Source organism: Micropterus salmoides, unplaced genomic scaffold, assembly GCF_014851395.1.
Source record: "Micropterus salmoides isolate LMB-PRFRI ecotype aquatic unplaced genomic scaffold, ASM1485139v1 Ms_hic_scaffold_1, whole genome shotgun sequence".
NCBI lineage: Eukaryota > Metazoa > Chordata > Actinopteri > Centrarchiformes > Centrarchidae > Micropterus > Micropterus salmoides.
In genome coordinates, this window is record NW_024040040.1 from 66,727,569 (window position 1) to 66,736,023 (window position 8,455).

Genomic DNA, 8,455 nt, shown 5'->3' on the forward strand with positions numbered 1-8,455 from the left:
AACAAAAGAGAGTACAATAGTGGGTAAATGTGGTGATATTACAGGGATAACAGTTAATATGACAACAAGGAGGTACTAAAAAGGGTAGCCTATGTAAGGTTCGATTGAGTTTTAGTTTATTGTAGAGGGAGAGAATTCTACGAGTATGAGGGAACGAATAACCGAAATTGGGTTGCAGATTTAGTTTGTCTAATCTAAGGGTTATTAACTGTGGATGGAGCCCATAGATCACCAACGAGTCACAGAGTGTTGTTTGTTTTGGCCTACCGTTGCCGCAGGTCCCGTGGCGAGGCTCGACTGCCGGTTGGCTCGGGAAGTCGGTTCTGGCCCGACCCCAGTGGCGTTTTCGAGTTGGGTTGAAACCGGTGGATTGGGTCCGGAGTCCTCTGTGGGAAGCGCTTGCAGCAACGGGCTGTCAGCCAAGGCTTTTGCTCTGATCTCAGTTCGTTTGGTGTCGCTATAGGGCCCACTCAGGGTTTTGGTCGTCAGAGCCGTAGTTTCATTTATTCAAGGCCATAAATGAAGGCTTCTGAGTTTCTGGTCCAAAGTTGCTCACAACGGTCGGATGAGGTTGCAACAACAAAATCAAATAAACTCACACATTCACCGTAGGTTCGCGACGCCTCGGGAATATCGGCTATTTAATGTTGCTGAGGTTAAACAGGCAGCTCCAAACAAAATAAAGAAAATCAAATCTCCCGCTGAGAAATTTGGAATTCAGGGTCGTAGCCTTCTCAGCTCGTCTGAAGGAAATTTAAGTACGAAACAAAAATCGGAATTTCAAAAGTAAAGGAAGTTAAGAGAACGTATACGTTTAGTTTCAAGAAAGTTTAAACGAAGAGTTTTGAAGAGGTAAGAAACTAGAACAAAAGACAGCAAGGCCTTTTTATTGATTCCGCTAGGTAGTGACGTCAATTTTGGGGATGGTCTCACAAACGTCGCTAAGGTGTTAACTTTTGGGATAAAGAAATATACGTTGCGCGTATTTCTCTTTGATCTCTCTCTCCACAATATCGACATTTGGAAAAATACTTAGTTCTAAACATTCGGATAAAGACAGTTAAAACAAGGCTAAACACTATGGAAAAAGTTTATAATGGTTATATAAAACGTAACAAAGCTTGATTACATGTCCTCAGTATACTTGTTGGTTACTGGTTTTAACTCATGAGACACTTTAGATGTAAGCATGACAGTAAAATTTCGTTTATGCAATTACGTGGTGATAGTTAGGCCTACTTAACAATTCTGTCAGTGTAAGCCGAGTTTTAAACACTTGCGTGTTATACCTTTCTTGTCCCCTTGGTGGCGCTCGGGTCACACAAGAAAGAGTAGACATTCCACTTTAACTGAGAGGCTGGTGATGCCTACGAGCGTTTCCATGGATAATTTAGTAAGAAATTGTATATGAAACATTTAACTAAAGCATTAGTTAGCATTGAATAGACAGTGATTACTAGGGAGTAACAGGAATGACTTAAGACAACACAGAATGAGGTTAGAAAACTAGTTCAAGATTACTTTCTTATGGGTCTGCTAGTCTTCAAACATCACTAAAGGATAACAACAGGGTTATTACTTACTAAACTCAGAGGCTAACACTGCTGCTCACTTAGCAAGGTTATTATTTAAACAGAATAAACACAGTTATACTGGAACCTTGCTTGGTTCGAGTAACAGGGTTTTTTATGGTCTTTCTTCTCTGCATTCCTGGCTTATCGCACAGGATGTCAGAGAATGAAGTGGTGGTTTATGGCTCAGCCGTTCTGTGGAGAGAAAAGAGTCAGGTTGAGGCTGGAGGTGACCTGCTGGAGGGAGAAGGGGTCAGATCAGCCCCTTTTCCTGTCCTGTGGACTGTCTTTAGTGACACCTTTACGGCTAGAAAGGTTCACTAAGGCTCTCTGAATACACAATCCTTAAGCGATTCATTGTCTGATTGAGTCTCTTTCGGTCCTTACCAACACCAGGCGATGTCTCTGGGTTTTACATGTGAAAGAGGTCAACTCTCGGGGAGGGAAACTTCCCTCCCTCTTTTGACACCATCTGACCTTCTTTGAAGTGCGTCTGGTTGACTTCACAACACCTCTTAGATTTTAATGAGTATAACTCAAAAGGCCACAACACACAACTCTGCCTGCTGCCAGTCACAAAACCATTTCCAAAGTTTCAGATGCTTCCACACTCAAAACTATTACTCATTTCAGCACAACACAAATCTGTCCTCATTTTTGTTCATTTATTTGATCTTTTCCAGATGCTCCAAAGCTTCCCTCTGTGTCACTGAGTCCCTCTGCTGAGATAGTGGAGGGCAGATCAGTGACTCTGACCTGCAGCAGTGAGGCTAACCCAGCAGCTACTTATACCTGGTTCAAGGAGAAAGGCAATCTAAACCACCTTCATCCTCGCAATACAAAAACACAGCTTGTCTTCAGCTCCATCCAGTCCTCTGACTCTGGAAAGTATTACTGTGCAGCTGAGAACGAGCTGGGGAGGAAGACATCTGAATCAGTCTTTATTAATATGAAATGTGAGTAAAAGCTAATTCTAAACACATAACAGAATAGATTACAACTTTTTAAAGCGTAATTATCCAGTCAAATGTTTTGCTGTTTAGTGAACAACAATGTGGATTTGTGCATTTTATATTGAATAAATCTGGAGCTATCCTAAATTCCTTTCTCCTCCCCAGAGAAGAAGGGGAGGGGTCAAAGTTGCTTTCTCTAAGTGCTAGCCCGACCATAAAACTGGCACCTTTTTGATTCCGAAGCTGATAACGCGGGGCCTGACTGTTAAACTGACAAAGGGACACGAACCAGCCATTGGCCTCTCCCTGAACAGCCTATCAAAACTGGCCCCCCACACACGTTTCCGTAGCAACTGACCTTATTCTTTGTTTTATCACCACATCAAAAAGAAAAACCCCTGTCTTACCCAAGTGTGACATGGTCCAGGACAGCCGAACTTTGAATGGCGAAGGACTGCAGTCTCCAAAGACTCAAAGCATTTAATTAAGTTTAATTAAATCTTTAGTTACCTGATTACGTTTGCCTCTATTTGAGTAGTTATGTTAACTGTTGTTGCTATCTGTTGTTTATTAGTGCTGAAAAGAAGTTACTTGTGCAGTGTTTTTATTTTCAGCAAGACACTCCTTCATCTAATGTAATCTAAGCTTTCCTCATGTAACCTGAGCTCCACCAAGTGTATGAAATAAGTATTACATGCCCTCGTTGGAAATGCCGTTAAATGTACAAATATCTTGACCAATAATGTGACAATTGTTTCCTGTTACCAAATGCCTAGGACAGTACAACCGTTCAACCATTGAGGTTCGATTGTGGAAAATATTTTATTACAAATAGATTTCTTTTTAGACATTAAGTTTAGAAAGGCAGTCGCTTGGGAAACCTGAGACGCCCCCTGGGGAACCACGCCCCAGGCAACAAAAGAGCGACACGCGACCTCGCTTTGCTCTTCTCTTCGCTCCTTGCACTCTCCGCTGCTCTGCTCGGCTCTCTGGACGCTTCGGCACGTGTCGGCGTACACGGCATGAGGCTAAGTAGTTCAGCCTGTAAGGCCTCAGGAGTTGCTCTGCTATCAAGCCTGATCAGTTTGGCGCTCAGGGCACTGACTGCACCTGCAGGTACACCGTTACATTTCAAGCCATTGAAGTTCTGGGGATCAAGCAGGGCGAAATCTGTGTACAGTTCTTTGTTTTTAGCAAAACGTTGGGAAATACGTTGTTGACAGCCGCCTGTGCGGCACATCTTTGCTCACATCCTCCCATGCATTCATCCTTTTGATATGAATCTCTCTGGAAAACAGCGATGACGTTTAACAAAGAAAAAAGTGATGCGCTCAATAGAATGCAACCAGTAGTGTCCATTATTACTAAATTCAGTACATGGCCATAAGTGTACCTGTGCAGGTGAATAGTGCTGAAAATCCTCGGTATTCCCCTTGCATGTTAGTGGAATTCCGTGGAATTCCGTGGAATTATAATAATATATAACACATTCAGCTATATTAAGTTCCATTTTTTCCAGGACACATTTAAGCAAATCAACAAAACCCTGACCTGTAGACGACTCGCCAGTGCAATCATCCTCTCCTGTGTCTTCACATCCGTCACAAATTATCACTGAACACTGGTCTTTGTCCGTTATGTCTTGTGTTGTATCAATTTGAATGAAATACATGCCGGCCTCTTTAACCTCCGCAGCAACGTTTTCAGAGACATTCAGAAGCTTCTATGACCGTGTTTACAGTTGTGTTGGATAGGAGAGTGACCAGTGATCCCCTGCCCGTTGCTCCGGAGTGGTGCAGCCTCTTACTATTTTCAATACATGAACTGACATGCGTTTGGAGGAATATACCCAATTTGCTCAACAAGAGAACACGTTCTAAAAACATGCCATGTTCGGCAGCATCATTTTCCAAGGTGCATGCAGCCTCTGATTTGTCCCCTCGGTAACTGAGCCTTTGTTTTCCTATGACTTTCACTTTTTTTACAACAACTTCCTGTGTCGTGGCGAAGAGTTGATCTTTGTCGCCACGCCACAGATACGGCCATTGACGAAAACTATAGCACAACTTTTCATCTTCAATGCCTTTAGAAGGCACAGCACAAATTTGAAGTCGGTCGGACTAAATCCCTAGGAGGAGTTCGTTAAAGTACGAAGTGTGTAAATCATCCAAAATTTGACGTAAAATTCAAAATGGGCGACTTCCTGTTGGTTTTAGGGCATCGCTCCAAGAGGCTTTTTTGTGCGTCTGGACAAGATACACGCGCCGCAGAAAATTTGTGCACGTAGGTGAAACGTGCGGTGGGGGCTGCTTCGTTAAAGGTCACTTCCTGTTGCCAGCAGGTGGCGCTATGACTATGGGTGAATGTCAGCATGTACATGTGTTCAGGGCGGGACTCTCATCCTACATGTACACTTTGGTCCAGATGTGAGCATGTACACTTGTTTCATGGCGAATCATCGACGCACAGACACGGCCATTGACGAAAACTCGCAAATAGCACAACTTTTCATTGTCAATGCCTTTAGAAGGCACAGCAGAAATTTGACGTCGATCCAACTAAATCCCTAGGAGGAGTTCGTACGTTAAAGTACGAAGTGTGTAAATCATCCTTTCGCATCAGCACCATATCGTCACATGGACGATATATTACTATATGATTTGTTACTATAGATTTTTCGTTCAGAGGGGGCCATAGGGGGTCCAAGGTCTATGTTACAGGGGCCCTGGCCCTTTAAAATAATTAAGTGTTCACTGGTTGGTTCACCCCCGCGACCTTGTACGTGGGATAAGCGGTTGACGATGGATGGATGGTTGGTTCACTACACAATGATACGTTCCTATTACTCATTGATGCACATGTATGAGGTGCCCCTAGGGACATTATTCAGAATTACCATGCATATACATGTACTTTTCCTCTCACATACACATATGAAACCAAACTCATTCACATATTATACTGAAAAGCTCTCACACACACCTGAAAAGCTCTCACACACACAACTGAAATGCTCTCACACACTCAAGTAAAATGTATGTTGGAAAAAAGCATTTCAGTACGTTGTATGAGAGGATTTCGGTTGAACAGGAAGTTGTTTAAATAAAAGCACACATCTCACAATACAAGCGAACAACTGTTTAATCGTACAACAGCATTTTGTTTATTGCTTCTGACAAGCATCGGCGCATAGTTTGATTTCTTCCAAAGTATATGCTCAATTTCAGAATAATCAGATGGGTCGGCTTTAGCCCACTGCTAGTTTTCAAATGCCAGCACACCAGTGCTGGGAGGCGCCATAGAGACGCGCACTCTGACCAGACAGATTCCTGGCAGAGCTAGAGCTGGAGAAATTCTTTAAGAGACAAATGTGACATTCACTAAGAAGTTACATAAAAAAAGGATTATCTGTACACTGAATAGTTTTGAAGCTCTATAGATGGTGTCATTTATTGTGACCTTTGAGTAGGTCTTGTGGATATTACATGTTTATTGGCTTACTGTATAGTGTGTAGTGATGCAAAAGGGTGAAAAACATTAACTGATAGAAAGAACATATTTGCTACAAGTGCATTCGATTAGCTGATGTTTATATTTGCTCTGTGTGGGCTACTTGCCTGAGAATACCTCAGAGTTTGCAACATTGCAATTAATGATATATCTAGTGGGGTTCATAATTTCTCAGTCAGCAGGTCATTCTTTGTTTAAGCACTTTACCCAGTTTTGTTTGGATTTGTGCTCATTCACTTGTCTTTAAACTAGACTTACTGTATATGAGAGCAGCAAACAAGGCACTCTTCAAAACCTTCTCTGTCTCTAGTTGCTGAGTGTAAGGCTCCAATGTTATCTTCAAGTATAAGGTACAATGTTAAAAAACTGCATAACTATTTCGTCTTCTGACCTTTTCTGACCAAGGTCAGAAGACGGAACAATATTTTCACTTTTCAACTGTAGCATGTCTAAATTAGCTATGAATTTTAATACATTTATGAGAATTAATACCCAATTACGAATTTTAATATTCAAAAATATATTAATCCATAAAAGCTCTCATTTAAAAAGGGAACCACCGAAGTTGTTATTAACCTCCGGACCTCTAGGTAGCTTTTAATAATTATACAGTTATTCACCAGTGATCAGTTAGTTAATAATCGCTCAATTATCTTAAATCAATCAGTCAGTCTCATATCTAAAGGGTCAATTCTCTTGGCAGGGACGTGGAAATAGGCAACACACACAATTTCTTGATTACAGTGAATTTATTAACTAACTAAAGCGATATAAAAGAGTGGTTAAATACAGGGAAAATAAACAATGGCTAAACAATGAGAATGGAGGTTCGATTGTAGGAAACATTTGACTCATACGGCAACTAACGAATTCAATTAGATGATAATTCGGTTAAAACCAAAAGAAAGAAAGAAAATAAAACAAATAAAGTTGCTGGAACTGAGGGGCAAATCGATGTCGCGGCACTTCGCGTGTGTAGCTTCAAGCAAACAAAGGCTTCGTTGCGCTGGTCGAATTCTTAGGCAGACGCGTGCCGAAGCGTCCAGAGAGCAGAGCGGAAGACCATAGCACGAAGAGAAGAGAAGAAAGCGGGCGACGTCGTGCGTCGCTCTTTTGTGGTCTGGGGCGTGGTTCCCCCAGGGGGCGTTTCCAGTTTCCCGAGGAAACTGCCTTTCTAAACTTTTAATTTCTATAAAAGAAAAGAAAATCTATTTGCGCGTATTATAATCATATATTTTCCACAATCAAACCTCAATGGTCAAACAGTTGTACCGTTCTAAGTTAAGCATTTGGTAACAGGAAAACAATTGTCAAATTATTGGTCATGATAAGTGGGTGACATTTATACATTAACGGCATTTCTGACGATGGTATGTAATACTTATTTCGTCCACTTGGGGGAGCTCAGGTTACATGAGGAAAGCTTAGATTAATCCAAACAATCTTTCCTTAGGAACTGGGGAATTTAGTTATTTAGCCTTAATTCAAGCTGGCAATTAAAAGAGTATAGTATAATGTTTCTTTATCATCATTTCTAAAGGAATTGTGAGAAAGTATTGTGAACAAGCATTGGTTACACATAAGATGAAGGAGTGTCCTTAATCTTGCTGAAAATAAAAACACTGCAAAAGTAACTTATTTAGATTCTTTTCAGCAATAATATCAACAACAGATAGCAACAACATGGTAATATAACTACTCAAATAGAAGCAAACATAATCAAGTAACTAAAAGATTTAATTAAACAGTTAATGCTTTAAGTCTTTGGAGACTGCAGTCTTAAGTTTACACAAAGTTCAGGATGTTCCTGGATATTGTCACTTAAGCGTGAAGGGGTATCCCTTTTATGAGGTAATGAAACACAGAGCAAGGTCAGTTGCCACGGTTGTGTGTGGGGGGGTAGTTTAGGGTTTCCTGCCCCCTTTGTAAGGGGAGTTCTGATAGGCTGTTCAGGGAAATGCTAATCGCTGGTTAATGTCCCTTTTGTCAGTTTAACAGTCAGGCACCGCGTTATCAGCTTCGGAATCAAAACGTGCCAGTTTTACGATCAACTGCTTGGGAATAGCACTTAGAGAAAGTGACCTTTCCACCCCCCATTCTGTTGGGGTCTCTTCAGCCGTCTGTTGAAAGTTGATCTCCACCTCCCTGCTCCTCTCTCTCAGGGAGAAGGGGATAGTTTTGAGTAATTCAAATTTATTTAATATAAAATGCACAAATCCACACTGTTGTCCCACTACACAACTTACACTAGACTGCTCTCCTTTAGCGAAAGAGTTAAGATTTAATATTCAATGTTTTATCTGTGTTGCATGATGAACTGGTTCTTTAAATTGACAATCAGAATGTAAAATGAACATTTTCAGTCAGTAGTAAAGACAAAATAAGTCTAAAGTATAAATATATTTAGAAATTATTGCAATG